The sequence below is a fragment of the Phyllobates terribilis genome, unplaced genomic scaffold (assembly GCF_046119375.1).
Source record: "Phyllobates terribilis strain yellow unplaced genomic scaffold, ASM4611937v1 Scaffold_9__5_contigs__length_417890890, whole genome shotgun sequence".
NCBI lineage: Eukaryota > Metazoa > Chordata > Amphibia > Anura > Dendrobatidae > Phyllobates > Phyllobates terribilis.
Genome location: NW_027362769.1, coordinates 32087019 through 32107094, shown reverse-complemented (window position 1 = coordinate 32107094; position 20076 = coordinate 32087019). Strand labels below are relative to the sequence as shown.

General features: G+C 43.2%; 1 protein-coding gene across 1 annotated transcript in view; it reads right to left on the bottom strand.

Annotated features, from left to right (window-relative positions):
• Nucleotides 1-20076, bottom strand: part of KLF7 (KLF transcription factor 7) — a 211164-nt gene that overhangs the window by 7821 nt on the left and 183267 nt on the right. The gene's annotated exons all lie outside the window — the stretch shown is intronic.

The following is a 20076-nucleotide window of genomic DNA, read 5'->3' as shown; positions in this document are numbered from 1 at the left end:
ATTGTTTATTTTTTACTTCTCTAAATGTACAGACAGCAAAAAGGGCCATGTATGAATGTGGCAAGTATCGAGTGATGCAGAAAGTATATAATACATATATAACATGCACCTAATATCAGCAGCTCTCAAGAGGAGCCATTGGTAAGACACTTCATTTTTAATGACATTTAAAATCTTTGTAGGTAAGAATTCTACATGGATGTTACTTGTTGGAGTTTTCTGAGATGGTATTAAATAAAGGTCACATTTAGTAATTTTCATGTGTTGAAATGTGGTCCCTAAGTAGAGATCTGTAGAAGTGAGGCTACAGGAACTTCACTGACGTCTGTGAGTAACTACCAAAGAGAGCCCTTCTGTAAGACTCACAAATGTATTCTATATCAACAGTAACAGAGAGACATCATGGAAGTAGAACTGTTATCTGAATGAAGAAGGAAGCTTCAAAGATACAAAAGGCCTTCATCCTGCTCTATAAAAGCTCCATGAATGTTTCATTATGTATTTACCTTTCCTCTCCCCCCACCCCTGCCCTGAACCTTCTGCTCCTTCAGAACCATCTGTTGAGGATCCATTAGTCTCAGTCTGAAAGCTTCCATATCCTTAATGTCCTTCTAGATAGACTGAGTTCCTCAGGCATTGCTTTAAGGTCTCTGGATTTTCTCTTTCCTCTCCCAGCTAATGCACTTTATTTCATTAGGACAACAATTAACAGGGTGTCGACTTTTATGTCAGCTGGACAATGCTGACAATACAGAGTATGTGCTTAGACTTTCAATTCTTCTCAGTACAGTTCTTAACTGCAGCAGACAATAAAAATGTGACACTTTTTTCCACTGACAGATGCGGTTTAATGCCCTAAATATTTAAAAAATTAATTGAAAACTAATCTAAATATAAATTAGAAAAAATATAAGTTAAATGGGTTATCTGGCCTTTTCAAACTTATGGCTTGTACTTAGAATAAGCTTTCAATATTAGCACCCTATGCGATCAGCTGTTTGAAGAGGGTGCACCATATTTATTTAGCGGCTCTATATAAACATTGACAAGTTTGTGGCTCGGCCACACATCTGTTATGTAGCACATGAGTCTGAAGGGTCCGCTGCTGAACGTCACCACTTCCACCCACCTGGTGTCTCAATTTCAATGGTATCTGCATCCTTGGGATGCAGATAAAGTTGGATACAATGGTGCAAGAGGGAGTCATCGGCTCCCTGCTCCACCATTCTGTGTATGCCTCTGAGTCACAAGATTACACAAAGCCTAAGTAGACAAGCACTACAAAGCGAAGCTGCACATTGGGGGAATTAGGCTAGGTGAGTAGCATTTGGTGGGGTGCTGTGGGCATCATACTCTCAGTAGGGGCCATTGTACTGTGTGGGAGAGCAATGGGACATCATAATGTTTAGGGGGGACCTGTGGGGGCATCATATTATATTCTGGGATAGTGGCTGTGCTGGATCATACTCTATTGTGGAGTTGTGGGGGTAATAAACTATGTTGGAGTGAGGGCATTATACTGTGCGTGGGGACTGTAGGAGCATCATACTGTGGGCGGTTGTGGTATCTTACTGTGGAGGGAAGATTGGGGGAATCATACTGTGGTGGCATTCTACTGTGGGTGGGGTGACTGTGTGGCCTCTTAATGTGTGTGTGTGCGGCACTGTGGGACATACCGTGTGGGAGCATTGTAGGATCATCATACTGCGTGGGTGCATTGTAGGATCATCATACTGTGTCGGTTGCATTGTAGGATCATGATACTGTGTGGGTGCATTGTAGGATCATCATACTGTGTGGGTGCATTGTAGGATCATCATACTGTGTGGGTGCATTGTAGGATCATCATACTGTGTGGGTGCATTGTAGGATCATCATACTGTGTGGGTGCATTGTAGGATCATCATACTGTGTGGGTGCATTGTAGGATCATCATACTGTGTGGGTGCATTGTAGGATCATCATACTGTGTGGGTGCATTGAAGGGGCTTCATACAGTGCTGAGTGCTGTGGGGCAATGTTCTGTCTGTGGAATGCACATCCTACTGTTTTGGGGGTATTAGAGGGGCTTCATACTTTGCGGGGATATATGATTTTTGCCATGATTTCTATGTGTGCCCATGGCTGCGGAACTTGCATGCCTAAGGATAAGCCATGAATTTCACAAAGGCTGTATAACCCCTCTAAATTGTAATATACATTTCTCTATATTATTAGTACAGCAGCTACAGTATCACATTCTTTTGTTAGCGTCTAAGGAACATAAAGTAAAATGAGTTACTTCGCATCTTTCTGTGTAAGCAAAATTACATTTTCCAGGAAATAATAGGTCTTGCAAGGGATAAAACTTTTTTCTTTCTAATAAAACTGTTGTACAACTACTATTGCTACCATTGTCATCAATTTTCTCTACTTCATTTTATGAAAATGCATCCTTTTAAAGCTGTAAAACATTGCAATCACAGCAAATAAAGCATGTAGTTGATACTACGAAGTGTTTGACCCCTATTAGCCATGTTCACACAGTGAGGAAAATTTCCACAGAGGATTTGGCTACAAACACACAATAAAATCAGTATTTCATGGTGAGGTTGTGGGGGGGTCTATATCTCACAAGTTCCCTTTAAAGGGAATCTGTCTACCCCCGGGATGATATTAGACCTCTACTATGGGCATACAGTTTATAGAAAATAAATCCATACACACGTGGTCAAAATTGTTGGTACCCCTCGTTTAATGAAAGAAAAACCCACAATGGTCACAGAAATAACTTGAATCTGACAAAAGTAATAATAACTTTAAAAGCTTTTCAACCCTGCTTTCACAGAATTTAAAAAAAAATTAAACTCATGAAATAGGCCTGGACAGAAATGATGGTACCCCTGAAAATAATGTGACAAAAAGGACATGTTAAATCAAGTTGTGTCCACTAATTAGCATCACAGGTGTCTACAGTCTTGTAATCAGTCAGTGGGCCTGTATATAGGGCTACAGATACTCAGTGTGCTGTTTGGTGACATGAAGTGTACCACACTCAACATGGACCAGAGGAAACAAAGGAAAGAGTTGTCTCAGGAGATTAGAAAGAAAATTCTAGACAAGCATGTTAAAGGTAAAGGTTATAAGACCATCTCCAAGCAGCTTGATGGTCCTGTGAATACAGTTGCACATATTATTCAGAAATTTAAGATCCATGGGACTGTAGCCAACCTCTCTGGACGTGGGTGCAGGAGGAAAATTGATGACAAATCAAAGAGACGGATAATACGAATGATAACAAAAGAGCCCAGGATAACTTCTAAAGAGATTAAAGATGAACTTCAAGCTCAAGGAACATCAGTGTCAGATCGCACCATCCGTCGTTGTTTGATTCAAAGTGGGCTTCATGGGAGACGATCAAGGAGAACACTATTGTTGAAAAAAATCATAAAAAAGTCAGACTGGAATTTGCCAAACTACATGTTGACAAGCCACAAAGCTTCTGGGAGAATGTCCTATGGACAGATGAGACAAAAATGGAAGTTTTTGGCAAGGCACATCAGCTCTATGTTCACAGATGGAAAAATGAAGCATATCAAGTAAAGAACACTGTCCCTACTGTGAAACATGGAGGAGGCTCTGTTATGTTCTGAGGCTGCTCTTCTGCATCTGGCACAGGGTGTCTTGAATCTGTGCAGGTTACAATGAAATCTCAAGACTATCAAGGGATTCTAGAGCGAAATGTGCTGCCCAGTGTCAGAAAGCTTGGTCTGTCGCAGGTCATGGGTCTTGCAACAGGATAATGACCCAAAACACACAGCTAAAAACACCCAAGAATGGCTAAGAGGAAAACATTAGACTATTCTGAAGTGGCCTTCTATGAGCCCTGACCTAAATCCTATTGAGCATCTTTGGAAAGAGCTGAAACATGCCGTCTGAAAAAGGCAACCTTCAAACACGAGACAACTGGAGCAGTTTGCTCATGAGGAGTGGGCCAAAATACCTGTCGAGAGGTGCAGAAGTCTCATTCACAGTTACAGGAATCGTTTGATTGCAGTGATTGCCTCAAAAGGTTGTTCAACAAAATATTAAGTTAAGAGTACCATCATTTCTGTCCAGGCCTAGTTCATGAGTTTCATTTTTTTTTTTTACAATTCTGTGGAAACAGGGTTGAAAAGCAATGTCTGAGTTTCATTTGTTAATTTTTTAGATTTTTACTTTATTATTACTTTTGTCAGATTCAAGTTATTTCTGTGACCATTGTGGGTTTTTCTTTCATTAAACGAGGGGTACCAACAATTTTGACCACGTGTGTACATACCTGTATGGCCCATAGTAGAGGTTTGATTGCAGAGAAATGTGTTTTTATCCACTTGTTTTCCACAGGCTTGGCGTCCCCAGGACGGCAAGCAATCCTCGTCTAACTGTTTATTATTCCTCAAAATCCCCATCTATATACTTAGTTATCATATCCCCCCCTCCCCTGCATGTTACAGGGCCCTGTGATGTGCATTGTGCTCCCTGACTTCCCGGGCATGTGCAAAGCTCACATAGAGCGTGCTTTGCTTCATCCCGGCCCAGTCTCTCTGTGCACTGCGCTGCAGGGTTCTATTGCGCAGGCGTCGAGAAGTCACTGTCACTGTCAATGCTCAGGAAGTCAGGGAGTACAGTGCATGTCACAGGGCCCTGTGACATGCAGAGGAGGGGGGATATAATAAATACACACATAGGCGGAGATTTCAGAGAATAATAAACAAATAGGCAGGGATTTCTTGGCGTTCGGGGGACGCCAAGCCTGAATACAGAGGTGATAAAAACAGATTTCTCTGAAATCAAACCTCTACTATGGGCCATACAGGTAAGTATAGATTTACTTTTCTATAACCTGTATGTCCACAGTAGAGGTCTGATATCTCCCAGGGGGGGGTGACACATTCCCTTTAAGCATATTCTTAAACAAAAAGAGAAAATTCTTCTAACTGTGGATCTGGCTACTCAAAAGAATAGTTTGACCACTAAAGAATGGTGCCCTGTCTGTTTTAGCTGCTGCCAATGATGTAATACAGTGATCAAAAACATCCTTGGAAAGAACAATTAAAATATTTCTGGCATGAGTTATCACTAGAGATGAGTGAACCTGAACTGTAAAGTTCGGGGTTCGTACTGGTGCTGAACTCTGAACACGGACTTCTCCCGGAAGTGTTCGGAGTTTGTATGCTGAGAGAGAGCGAGAGAGAGTAAGATTCAAGTTCGGGTAGAGTTCTGGTACCCGAACCGAATTTGTAATAAAGTTTGGTCGAATCCGACCATCCACGGGTCAGCTCATCCCTAGTCATCACATTTGCCTCATATGTCACAGGAAGGTGCTTATCCTCATCAATATGGCTCATTGAAGGGAAAAAAAATGTGAAAGTTAAAAAAAAAATGTATTCAAAGAGGAGGATGGGCATTATCCACTGCAGTATCCCTAGACTATATACTACTGCCGCTGATCAGCCCCCTGCTATTAGTATCCAACGTCTCCCATCAGCACTGCCCCTTCTGCAGGCTGCACCTTCCATCATTACACGCCCTCTTATACCGCTAGGGCATGAGATGTATTATTACTAGCACTGTAAAAACGAATAAACGGTGTATGCCATATCAAGGTACAAAACTGCTTAATTGTGGAAAGGTTGACAAGTGGCTAATGTACAATGTACAGTGGACACAGTAGACAATGACTTAGGTCTCCACTGACATTGAGGTGAAGGCAGAAGCTGGACAGCATGTGGCAATTGAATATTCATCTAGGGTATTTTTTAGACCCGGCTTTGTTGCAGAACTGGTATTACGACTGTAACAGATGGTACTGTAAGCTGATATACACATCTATACATCAGGGGTATTTTATGCCAGGATACATTTGTGAAGATATACAGAAATTATTGTAGCTTGGTGTCAAAATGTTTTGTATTGCCGCTTACAGCTTTGGGATTTGATAAAGACCAAGCTATTATCAGCACTGATTCAATGGACGAAGGCTTTATATGCATTGTTTTATGTGTTTTTGGTTTGATTTTGATAAGGTTTTGTATTTATTATTTTTCGGTTTTTTTCTTTTGTTCTTCTGCTGCGGTGTCTCTTTGTCCTCAAGAGAAAAAAATGCAGTGAATATGTTGTGGGAAGAATGCACGAAGGGTAAAGAATGTACTGTGTGAATGGGATTTTAGAAACCTCAATCTTTTGCTATTTATTTTAAGTGTCCCCCCCCAAAAAAAAGAAAATATGGATGAAAGAAACATGTCGGAAGCACTGCAAGTGAACAGGCCCATGGCAAGTTTTATGAGAAGGTACTTTTAGAATGAAGATTGTTTGGTGATGTTGCTGAATATCTTTGCTTTTATACAAATTTAAAGGGGTTTTCCCCTTTCAGAAAATCCAATCTCTGGGCACAAACTGTTATATAAAAAAATCATTACTCACCCTCCTTGCTGCTGCTGCCGCTCTGCCGCTGCTTGGGGTGTTTGATATTGGCTGCAGCACTAACCTCACGTAATCAGCACTGCAGCCAATCACTGAACTCACTGGCTCTGTTCATGTAGACAATATGCCTCGCTTAGATCCTCTGAGCTCACTGATTGGCTGCTGCGCTGTCAACGTGACGTCAGCACTGCAGATAATATCAGACACCACGAGCAGTGGTGGAGACTCAATACTGGACCCGGGGAAGGTGAATAAAGCATGGCTTGGTTTTTTTTTATAACAAACAGCGCCCAGAGACTGAGATTTTGTGAAAGGGGATAACTCCTTTATGAGTGTATTTTATAATTATGTTGACCTTGACATAACCTGGAATGATTTGTGAATATAGATATAAAATGTGGGACTGCAATGAAGGATTTGATGCCCTTATAGATGCCTGTGTAGGGCAGAATAACAATCACATTAGAGACTTATATTAATATGCTTTTTATCCTATTCTTTAACTAAATGTAGCAAATTAAGTAGGGTTTACGGAGACCTTCATATTTTGTCTCTTATCACTCTCAGTCCAATACAGCCTGTGAGACTCCAGTAAGACCACAGCTTTGAGAGCCACAGACAACACTGAAGAACTCACCACGCATACACTGAAAGAAGTCGAACATAAGTCTAATTGACAGCTATGGTCTCCATAGTGGAAGAAATGAGCGCTATTTGTGAACACTAAGACTGGCGTGGGTAATCTGTGGACTTTGTGAACAGTGAAGAGTGGAGTGCAGGTGGGGAGATCATCTTTTTCCGAAAGTTTGAACAAGCGCTTATGACGGACAGGACCCGATTCATCAAGTGTTCTCACCAGAATTCTGAAACATTTTACACAACTCCAGGTCAGCTCCCCCCCCTCCCCCCTTTTTAGGAAAGTGGGCAGATCTGGGGCAGTATGAGGTGTGACTAAGCACGCCCGACTAATTCATGATAATTTACACCACTAAATGATAGCAGACATGTACTCAAGTCCCTGACTGAACTAACTTCTGAACTTCTGATGGTGGTGCAGGCAGTTGAAAAAAGTGTAAAAAACATTAAGAAGCGCATCTTACTGCAGCAGGCAGTTCATCAAGACTGAAGTAGAAAACAAGACTGGAGAAGAATCAGGCCCTAATGCTTGGTCTGTTGGCGAGATCTGACTTTATGAAGCTCCAAGTCAGTTTTGTCTTATGTAATGGAAGAAGATTTCTAAGCAAAATGTTCCAAAATTTTATTGCAAAATAACACAAAAATACACTTGTGCCAACTGTTTTGCATTTTTAAATGTATTTTTAACGGGATTTCCAACATATTTACAAATCCAACAGTAGCAAGCTATGGGAATAAAAGAATCCGCTTCCTGCTCAGTGCTGGTGCTCCGATGGTTTCTGCTAGACCGGAAGCAATGACGTCTCAGCCACCAGTCTCCTGATCCTACAGGCAATCATGACAGTACTGGTGGTTGTGTCGTCATCGCTAGCATTCCGGCGGAGACACTCGGAACGCCAGCTCTGAAGCCGTACTCTATACCTTCTTTTATCCCTGTGGCTTGCTGCTGTCAATTTTTTAAACAAACTGGAAAACCCATTTAATCAATATTATTGGGGGAAATAAAATAAGTACTCAACAGTAACAGTCAGTATTATTGGGGGAAATAGAATAAGTACTCAACAGTAACGGTCAGTATTATTGGGGGAAATAGAACAAGTACTCAACAGTAACGGTCAATATTATTGGGGGAAATAGAATAAGTACTCAACAGTAACGGTCAGTATTATTGGGGGAAATAGAATGAGTCACAACAGTAATGGTCAGTATTACTGGGGAAATAGAATGAGTACTCAACAGTAATGGTCAGTGTTACTGGGGTAAATAGAATAAGTACACAACAGTAATGGTCAGTATTATTGGGGTAAATAGAATAAGTACACAACAGTAATGGTCAGTATTATTGGGGTAAATAGAATAAGTACACAACAGTAATGGTCAGTATTATTGGGCAAATAGAATAAGTACACAACAGTAATGGTCAGTATTATTGGGGTAAATAGAATAAGTACACAACAGTAATGGTCAGTATTATTGGGCAAATAGAATAAGTACACAACAGTAATGGTCAGTATTATTGGGGTAAATAGAATAAGTACACAACAGTAATGGTCAGTATTATTGGGGTAAATAGAATAAGTACTCAACAGTAATGGTCAGTATTATTGGGGTAAATAGAATAAGTACACAACAGTAACGGTCAGTATTATTGGGGTAAATAGAATAAGTACAAAACAGTAACGGTCAGTATTATTGGGGTAAATAGAATAAGTACACAACAGTAACAGTCAGTATTATTGGGGAAATAGAATGAGTCACAACAGTAACGGTCAGTATTATTGGGGAAATAGAATGAGTACTCAACAGTAATGGTCAGTATTATTGGGGTAAATAGAATAAGTACACAACAGTAATGGTCAGTATTATTGGGGTAAATAGAATAAGTACACAACAGTAACAGTCAGTATTATTGGGGAAATAGAATGAGTCACAACAGTAACGGTCAGTATTATTGGGGAAATAGAATAAGTACTCAACAGTAATGGTCAGTATTATTGGGGTAAATAGAATAAGTACACAACAGTAATGGTCAGTATTATTGGGGTAAATAGAATAAGTACACAACAGTAATGGTCAATATTATTGGGGTAAATAGAATAAGTACACAACAAAAACGGTCAGTATTATTGGGGGAAATAGAATAAGTACACAACAAAAAAGTTCAGTATTATTGGGGTAAATAGAATAAGTACACAACAGTAACGGTCAGTATTATTGGGGGAAATAGAATAAGTACACAACAGTAATGGTCAGTATTATTGGGGTAAATAGAATAAGTACACAACAAAAACGGTCAGTATTATTGGGGTAAATAGAATAAGTACACAACAAAAACGGTCAGTATTATTGGGGGAAATAGAATAAGTACACAACAAAAACGGTCAGTATTATTGGGGGAAATAGAATAAGTACACAACAAAAACGGTCAGTATTATTGGGGGAAATAGAATAAGTACACAACAAAAAAGTTCAGTATTATTGGGGGAAATAGAATAAGTACACAACAAAAAATGGTCAGTATTATTGGGGGAAATAGAATAAGTACACACAGTAATGGTCAGTATTACTGGGGGAAATAGAATAAGTACACAACAGTAATGGACAGTATTATTGGGGGAAATAGAATAAGTACTCAACAGTAACGGACAGTATTATTGGGGGAAATAGAATAAGTACTCAACAGTAACGGACAGTATTATTGGGGGAAATAGAATAAGTACACAACAGTAACGGACAGTATTACTGGGGGAAATAGAATAAGTACACAACAGTAATGGTCAGTATTACTGGGGGAAATAGAATAAGTACACAACAGTAACGGACAGTATTATTGGGGGAAATAGAATAAGTACACAACAGTAATGGTCAGTATTACTGGGGGAAATAGAATAAGTACACAACAGTAACGGACAGTATTATTGGGGGAAATAGAATAAGTACACAACAGTAATGGTCAGTATTACTGGGGGAAATAGAATAAGTACACAACAGTAACGGTCAGTATTATTGGGGGAAATAGAATAAGTACACACAGTAATGGTCAGTATTACTGGGGGAAATAGAATAAGTACACAACAGTAATGGTCAGTATTACTGGGGGAAATAGAATAAGTACACAACAGTAACGGTACACTATTTTTGGAACAAATTGCTGAACACGTTTGCAAGCCATGCTAAGGTACAACACACATACACTTAGCTGTAAACTATAGAAAACTGTATAATTTAGAGCCAACTGAAATTATAGGCAAAGCCTAAAATACACTGTGCATGTAGACAGTCGGTACGGTGCATGAGCACACATGCTAGTATATTATTTGCAGGACACAGGATTTTCTGCATCATTTGATATATTTGAAGCATAATTACATGGCGGGTACAGCTTTTCTTGGCACGCACACTGGTAAATGAGTATAGGCTAGAATAATATACGTAGGCAGGAATTTAGAGCTGAAAGGCTGCTGGGGCATAGTGCTCTGTGAAATCACTGAATAAGATATTTTTCACCAAATTCAGTGTGATATAAGGGAATACAAAACAGTCTAATAAAATCTCAGTCATACTTTAAAGGATAATACAAGAATCATCCTCATAATTCTCAGAAACGTTAATTATGTCATGATACGAATCCCCGTGTCCAGATACATGAGATCGAGGGGCCATTATCTATTCGGGATTTTGTTACTTAACAATAAGATGTCACAGGAGGGGGAGGCCGAGTCTTGGAAAGGCAGGATGTTCATGAAAACACATTTCCCTGCAATCAAAGGCAAAAACCGTCTTCCTGTTTCCTGACCTGTTATTTCGCCAGTAGCTAAATATATAATGGTGATTGCATTACAGACATTTTCCTGGCCTTTTCTTTTAATGCTACTCCTGGGTTCTTTGGCCTGATAACTCATCTTCCTCAGCCCTTTTCTAATGCGATTAAAAGCACATCTTTATTCAATAACGTTGACAATAGCCTGACCGAGGCTTTGCCTGGCCTGCTAGGCCTCAACTATCCAGCTTTCATAGGATGATAATGTCAGGGCTGTCACTTGTAATTATTCTAGCACTCTGTTCCTTTCACCCTTCCATGTCCCATCCGCACACAAGAATGCTTCTACCTTCTAGGAGACTTCTTGCCATTCAGATGCTTGATAATGAAGATGGCATTTTAACTAAGTGATTGTATTTAAAGTGTTAAATTAAAAATCTCTTTTGGTCATCTCATACAGTCTTACATATTATAAACCATGTATGATGACCAATTTAGAATTACAATCTGTAGTATTAGTGCTGATATATCTGTGAATACCCTTATTTAGGCGATTTTGCACATTTTTTTTTTTAAATGCCACTGCAGTTTGTTACGCAAATTTGTGACGCAAATCAAGATGTGGATACAGCAGTAAGGGGAAATTTAAAGCATTAATCTCGGAATCATAAATGGTTAAAATTGCAAATTTACTTGTTATTAAAAATCTTAAGAACAAAGAGTATTTTTTTTATTTTATGGTTTACTGCTCATTGTCTAGGTTACTGGTCACCACTGCAGTCTATCAGTCAGTCTCATAGACAAGGAGCGCAGCATTTACAAGCTTTTTCTGGTTTGCTGAATATCTTCCAGTGTCACCGAGTTAAAGCTGCTTCTCCTTGCAACATCGGAGAGTGCACTGCCTGAGTGTCTGGCACAAATATGCCACTGCTCGGAACTGTTCATCGATCAGGAGCGCACTGTTCCCTCGGCAAGCAAGGAGGCAGAGGAGCTGTGTGCTCCTGAAGATTGATGTTTAGAAAACCTTTTCTTTATATTTCCTGTTCCTTTTGAATCTACTCTTGGCCTTAACTCAAAAAGACTACATCAAAATCTGCAACCAAAGCTGTGTATTTATGAAGGATGAGAAGTAATATTACCTGCTCACAAAGGTAAAGCAGGCACAGACACTAGTGGTTATAGGTTACAGACGTCCTTACCATAAATATGCTTGGAATATAATACTGTAACTATCTGCATATTTATTTAGTATTTGATTACAATAAATCATTTTGCTTCTAGGCTACAATCTTTTCCTAAATTCCCTTATTCCATATGTAACAATCAAGCTCAGAATTGCAGTATATTTGAAAATGTCACACCCCGGCACTCAAGATCCCACACATTGAGTATAAAATAATGTACATTAAATGCCCCATAAATTGTGTTCAGCGATTTAACAGTAAACGCATTGGAAACACAATTGCAGTTTGTTTATAAGGAAAAATGCAGATGTGATTTATTTTTGTATATAAACAAGAATACAAGTAATAATGTAAAGAATGGACACTATACAAAGAAAATGGACAGCTAAATAGGGATCATATTGGCTCAAAGACATAACATGAGGGCACCACATGTCCAATGTGATAGCTCCTGGATCCCAATTGTTTTTAGAATATTTTATCCTTTTATATTTTTATTATATTTGGCACAATACATTATGTACAACTCTACCACAATGTAATGTATCACAATGTATTGTACCACTGTCATATATATATATATATATATATATATATATATATATATATATATATCAAAACTCTATCAAGCTTTTTCCTCATAATATAATGCAGTCATCATATTATACAGCACTGTGGACTTATGATTGCTAATTTTGCCCTCATACTCAGCTAATTCTTCTCTTTTCCACTAGGTCTATGACATCACATGATTAGAAACTGACTAGCTGAATCCTTCTAAGCTCTCTGTAGAAACAGGAGGTCAATTTTCTCTGTATGACTCATGAGTCACTGAAAAATCCTTGGCAGGGGGAGGAGGGAGCAGATGTGTCAGGAGTAGTGTTGAGCATTCCGATACTGAAATATCGGGTATCGGTCGATATTCGCGGTATCGGAATTCCGATACTTAATTCCGATACTTTTGCAATATCGTATACCGGAATTGGAAGTTCCCATAATGCAATGAGCCATTTTCATTTTATTCAGCCAATGAGGATCCTAAGAAGTGTGGGCACATCCTGTTAGGCATGTAGGCATGTTAACTAATGGCATGGCTGTGATTGGCTGCTGAAATGATGTCATGATGCACTATAAAAGCCGCCGCCGCCATTTTGAGCTCACTCTACTGTGAATTCAGTTAGGGATAGGACGCTGTTGTTCTGAGGGACAGTTTTAGCTACCTATTTGGTCTATTCTGCTTTACCCAAGCTACTTTATAAATCGCTGTGCCTTGCAGTGCTAGTGCACAGTTCTCTGTGCTGTTCAAGGCTGTCTGCAAGGTCTCTGTGTGTGAGTGCAGCTCACCATGTAGTGTGTGCTTCAGCCACGTCTGGTTGTAGTGCACTCAGTGTGTGTCACTGCCTCATACATTGTCCTTTTTTGCCAATTCATAATTTTTCCTGATATCTCCTATTAGTGTGGTGGTTCCATCCGTATTCAGCTAAATTGGTTCCAAACACACTATATAGGAATAGATAGAGAAATTTTTTTGGTCTTGCAGCGCTAGTGCACAGTGCTCTGCATCTGTACTGTTCACCGCTGTCTGCAAGGTCTGTGTGTGTGAGTGCAGCTCACCCTGTAGTGTGTGCTTCAACCCCGTCTGGTTGTAGTGCACTCAGTGTGTGTCACTGCCTCATACATTGTCCTTTTTTGCCAATTCATAATTTTTCCTGATATCTCCTATTAGTGTGGTGGTTCCATCCGTATTCAGCTAAATTGGTTCCAAACACACTATATAGGAGTAGATAGAGGAGCCTTTCTGCAGCATTGGGCCCTGCAGCCCCAGCCAGATTAGTATTAGCCTATTTTTTGTAGCCTCATCTATTGCATTGTAGGTTACCTTCCTGCATTGTAATAGCTACAAAAAGTTTGTGATACTATCGTTATTACATCTTTAGCCACATCCAGTGTCTTTTTGCGACAAAAAAAACCTAAATAAAGTTCACCAAACACTCCACTTTACAGTTGTGTAGGCCACATTAGCTCATATTAAAGTCTAGTCCACACTTTATAAAATTAGTGTTTCTTATACCTGTTAGCAGCTGTTCAGGAATAAGCACACTAAGCCCTTAGTACTTTTCTGCCTATCTTTATCAGTCTACCAAGATGAAGAAGGCAGGGAGTAAGGCATGTGGTCGTGGGCGTGGAGTTTCTGCAGGGAGAGGACGTGAGGATTCTGTGCCTGCAGGGAGAGGACGTGGGGATTCTGTGCCTGCTGCGGGCACCAGTGATTCGGCATCCCCCAGTTTTACCAGGGAACAGTCCTTTATGCGCAGCTTTGTAGGAGCTAGCCGTACCCCACTGCTGCGGGAGGACCAAATTGAAGCCGTTGTCGGATGGATGGCAGCTAACGCATCGACTTCAATTAGTTCCAGATCCTCTCAGGTCCTGAGCACTGAAGAGCACCCATCTGTCTCTTCACCACCTGCCAAATTGCCCAGGCAGTCAGAGAGCCCTGGACAGGAGCCATCTCTACTTCTGTTCTCTGAATCTCTTGGCTTGGAAAGAGGGGGCCAGCCAAGCAGAATTCGAGAATTTGAAGAAGAGGTAGTATGCAGTGATGCGCAACCGTTTTGTCTCTCTGAATCTGAAATGCGGCTGGGCCAGTGCCTATGGTCAGCAGCACACCTCAGTACGCATCTGATGATGAGACTCAGGTGCCACTTTCTGGTGCGTACTGTGCTGTCGAGACTACCCAGGAGAAGCAGTTGTTTGAAGAGGGTGGTGTAGATGATGAGGTCCTTGACCCATCATGGCGTGAGGGACAGGAAGGTGGTGGGAGCAGCTCTGAGGAAGAGATTCCCCGAACAGCCCAAAAAGGAGGGAGGGGGCAGACTTGGTTGCCTGTAGCCTCCATTTCGGCACCCATTAGGAGCATGGCTCTTCCAAAATCCAAAGCGGGCGCTCCCAAGACTTGCAGTGCCTGGTCCTTTTTTGACACAGTTGCAGATGACATTTGCTTTGTCAAATGCAAGCTGTGTAATCAGAAGGTGAAAAGAGGGAAAAGTGTCAGCAACCTCAATACCACAAATATGTGGAAACATGTGCGGACCAAGCACGTGGTGGAGTTACAAAAACACACTGAAGACCTAGGCCAACCTACAGCGCCACCTACCACCTCTTCAGCTCGTGTTGTAGCCTCTTCCTCCAGCTCACACACAGCTGGTTCGGCTTCCTCACAGGATCGCCATGGAAGAATCTCTGGCACTGTTGTACAGAGACACAGTGTAATTCCACCCACAGCACCACTTTCCCAGTCATCCTCACACTCCCAGGCCAGTCTACAGCCATCGTTAGCACAGGCATGGGAGAAAAGGCGCCCATACTCGGCAAACCACCCCCGAGCACAGGCTCTGAATGCTGGCATTGCTAAACTACTGGCCCTTGAAATGCTATCGTTCAGGCTGGTGGAGACTGACACATTCCGTAACTTTATGGCATTGGCAGTCCCACAATACAACGTGCCCAGCCGCTTTTATTTCAGCAGGCAAGCCGTCCCTGCCCTGCAACATCATGTGGAGGGAAAAATTAAACATGCGCTACAAAACGCCGTCAGTAGCAAGGTCCACCTGACCACCGATGCGTGGACCAGTAAGCATGGACAGGGACGATACCTTTCACACACTGCCCATTGGGTAAATGTTGTGGAGCCGGGTGCAGACCTTGAGAGTGGCGCAGTACGTGTTCTGACAACTCCAAGGATTGCAGGAATCCAGTCTGTACACACTGACTCCTCCTCATACTCCAGTTCCTCTGAATCAGCGCTGCAGGAGCCGTCACGGTCTACCTCCACATCGACCCGTGAACGGTTACCTGTTATGGTGACCAATATGAGCACAGCCGTGGCCAAACGTCAACAGGCCGTATTAAAATTAATTTCTTTGGGGAATCGAAACCACACAGCGCAGGAGCTCTGGAATGCCATCAAGCAGCAGAGCGACGTGTGGTTTGTGCCAGCGAATCTCCAGCCAGGCATGGTAGTGTGTGACAATGGCCGAAATCTGGTGGCAGCTCTGGGCCTAGGCAACCTCACTCATATCCCATGTCTGGCACATGTGCTCAACTTGGTCGTGCAGAGTTTTTTGAGGGACTATCCGGATCTTGATGCACTGCTTCACAAGGTCCGCATAGAGTGCGCTCACTTGCGGCGTTCCAGCAATGCAAGATCACGCATTGCAGCTCTGCAGCGCCGATTACGTCTTCCGGAACATCGCATCATATGTGACCTACCCACCAGGTGGAATTCAACGTTACATATGTTGGAGAGGTTGTGTGAGCAGCAGGCAGCAGTAATGGAGTACCAGCTGCAGCAGGCGCAAACAAGTCGCAGTGCGCGCCGTTCACACTTCACCACCACTGAGTGGGCCTCTATGAAGCATGACTATCCCCCTTATCTGCCTGCTTGAAAAAACACTGCAAGCACTAAGGGACGAGGTTTTGGAAGAGGTGGAGGATGAGGAGTCACAAATGCCATCTGCTTCTCTACAGTCTGCGCAACGTGGTTCCTCACAAAGGCCTAGGCAGGGGACACTTTGTGAGGAGGATGAGGAGGAGTCAATGGATGAGGAAGACATCTGTCCAGAGGAGGGAGGTACACAATGCTCTAGTAGTCAGTATCTAGAGCGAGGGTGGGGTGATGCAGAGCAGGCAGAGATCACGCCTCAAGCAGGGGACAGCGTTTCTTGGCCAGTTGGCAGTCTGCAGCACATGGTTGATTTCATGCTGCAGTGCCTGAGAAACGACCGCCGCATCGCCCACATTCTCAACACGGCTGATTATTGGGTGTCCACCCTCCTAGATCCTCGCTACCGGGACAACTTACAAGCCTCATAACACCGTTGAACTGGGAACGTAAAATGCGGGAGTACCAAGACGCACTGGTGCATTCCATCATGTTCTCCATTCCAACCGACAGCAGTGCTGCTAGTGCTTTACAAAGCAGCTCAGTGCGTCGAGGCAGTGGAGGAAGCTCTGCACAAAGAGGGAGCAGAAGCAGCGCCTCAGCACAAGGCAAGACCAGTATGGCCGAAATGTGGCAAAGTTTTGTGTCCCCGCCGCCACAAATGTCTACAACATCACAGACAGCTCCAGTCAGCAGGAGGCAACGTTTCCGTCAGATGGTGACAGACTACATGTCTTGCCCTCTTAGTGTACTCCCAGACGGCTCTTCTCCCTTCAAGTTTTGGGTCTGTAAGCTGGATACATGGCCAGAGCTTAGTCAGTATGCATTGGAGGTGCTAGCTTGCCCTGCTGCTAGTGTATTATCGGAACGCGTCTTTAGTGCCGCATGTGGTGTACTAACAGACTGTCGCATGCGACTATCCTCCGATAACGTTGACCGGCTTACTTTTCTCAAAATGAACAAGGCCTGGATCTCTCATGAATTTGCCAGTCCTCTTCCAGAATAAATAATTGGTTGGCAACAGTATCCAGGTCTCCTGTTCTGTTCATGTTTCTACCACCTGAACTGTAATCCCTGAGCTCCAACACCGCCAGTTGGCGCTCGGAAGTGCCGTCTGCACAGTCAACACTTGCTGCCGTGTCATTGGGGTTCAGTAACGTCAGCTGTTCCCCGGCTGTGCGGACGGCAATTTCTCCTGCTCTGTCCACATTCTCACTACTACAGATTTTAAAGTTGCTCCAATTACACCTCTGGCTCCTCTGTTTTCAGTATTATCCCTGAGCTCCAACACCGCCAGTTGGCGCTTGGAAGTGCCGTCTGCACAGTCAACACTTGCTGCCGTGTTATTGGGGTTCAGTAACGTCAGCTGTTCTCCTGCTCTGTCCACATTCTCACTACTACAGATTTTAAAGTTGCTCCAATTACACCTCTGGCTCCTCTGTTTTCAGTATTATCCCTGAGCTCCAACACCGCCAGTTGGCGCTCGGAAGTGCCGTCTGCACAGTCAACACTTGCTGCCGTGTTATTGGGGTTCAGTAACGTCAGCTGTTCCCCTGCTGTGCGGACGGCAATTTCTCCTGCTCTGTCCACATCCACTGTACTACTGATTTAAAACCTCCTCCAAATACACCTCTGGCTCCTCTGTTTTCAGTATTATCCCTGAGCTCCAACACCGCCAGTTGGCGCTCGGAAGTGCCGTCTGCACAGTCAACACTTGCTGCCGCGTCATTGGGGTTCAGTAACGTCAGCTGTTCCCCTGCTGTGCGGACGGCAATTTCTCCTGCTCTGTCCACATTCTCACTACTACAGATTTTAAAGTTGCTCGAATTACACCTCTGGCTCCTCTGTTTTCAGTATTATCCCTGAGCTCCAACAAAGCCAGTTGGCGCTCGGAAGTGCCGTCTGCACAGTCAACACTTGCTGCCGTGTTATTGGGGTTCAGTAACGTCAGCTGTTCCCCTGCTGTGCGGACGGCAATTTCTCCTGCTCTGTCCACATCCACTGTACTACTGATTTAAAACCTCCTCCAAATACACCTCTGGCTCCTCTGTTTTCAGTATTATCCCTGAGCTCCAACACCGCCAGTTGGCGCTCGGAAGTGCCGTCTGCACAGTCAACACTTGCTGCCATATTATTGGGGTTCAGTAACGTCAGCTGTTCCCCTGCTGTGCGGACGGCAATTTCTCCTGCTCTGTCCACATTCTCACTACTACAGATTTTAAAGTTGCTCCAATTACACCCCTGGATCCTTTGTTTTCAGTATTATCCCTGAGCTCCAACACCGCCAGTTGGCGCTCGGAAGTGCCGTCTGCACAGTCAACACTTGCTGCCGTGTTATTGGGGTTCAGTAACGTCAGCTGTTCCCCGGCTGTGCGGACGGCAATTTCTCCTGCTCTGTCCACATTCTCACTACTACAGATTTTAAAGTTGCTCCAATTACACCTCTGGCTCCTCTGTTTTCAGTATTATCCCTGAGCTCCAACACCGCCAGTTGGCGCTCGGAAGTGCCGTCTGCAAAGTCAACACTTGCTGCCGTGTTATTGGGGTTCAGTAACGTCAGCTGTTCTCCTGCTGTGCGGACGGCAATTTCTCCTGCTCTGTCCACATTCTCACTACTACAGATTTTAAAGTTGCTCCAATTACACCTCTGGCTCCTCTGTTTTCAGTATTATCCCTGAGCTCCAACACCGCCAGTTGGCGCTCGGAAGTGCCGTCTGCACAGTCAACACTTGCTGCCGTGTTATTGGGGTTCAGTAACGTCAGCTGTTCCCCTGCTGTGCGGACGGCAATTTCTCCTGCTCTGTCCACATTCTCACTACTACAGATTTTAAAGTTGCTCCAATTACACCTCTGGCTCCTCTGTTTTCAGTATTATCCCTGAGCTCCAACACCGCCAGTTGGCGCTCGGAAGTGCCGTCTGCACAGTCAACACTTGCTGCCGTGTTATTGGGGTTCAGTAACGTCAGCTGTTCCCCTGCTGTGCGGACGGCAATTTCTCCTGCTCTGTCCACATCCACTGTACTACTGATTTAAAACCTCCTCCAAATACACCTCTGGCTCCTCTGTTTTCAGTATTATCCCTGAGCTCCAACACCGCCAGTTGGCGCTCGGAAGTGACGTCTGCACAGTCAACACTTGCTGCCGTGTCATTGGGGTTCAGTAACGTCAGCTGTTCCCCTGCTGTGCGGACGGCAATTTCTCCTGCTCTGTCCACATTCTCACTACTACAGATTTTAAAGTTGCTCGAATTACACCTCTGGCTCCTCTGTTTTCAGTATTATCCCTGAGCTCCAACAAAGCCAGTTGGCGCTCGGAAGTGCCGTCTGCACAGTCAACACTTGCTGCCGTGTTATTGGGGTTCAGTAACGTCAGCTGTTCCCCTGCTGTGCGGACGGCAATTTCTCCTGCTCTGTCCACATCCACTGTACTACTGATTTAAAACCTCCTTCAAATACACCTCTGGCTCCTCTGTTTTCAGTATTATCCCTGAGCTCCAACACCGCCAGTTGGCGCTCGGAAGTGCCGTCTGCACAGTCAACACTTGCTGCCGTGTCATTGGGGTTCGGTAACGTCAGCTGTTCCCCTGCTGTGCGGACGGCAATTTCTCCTGC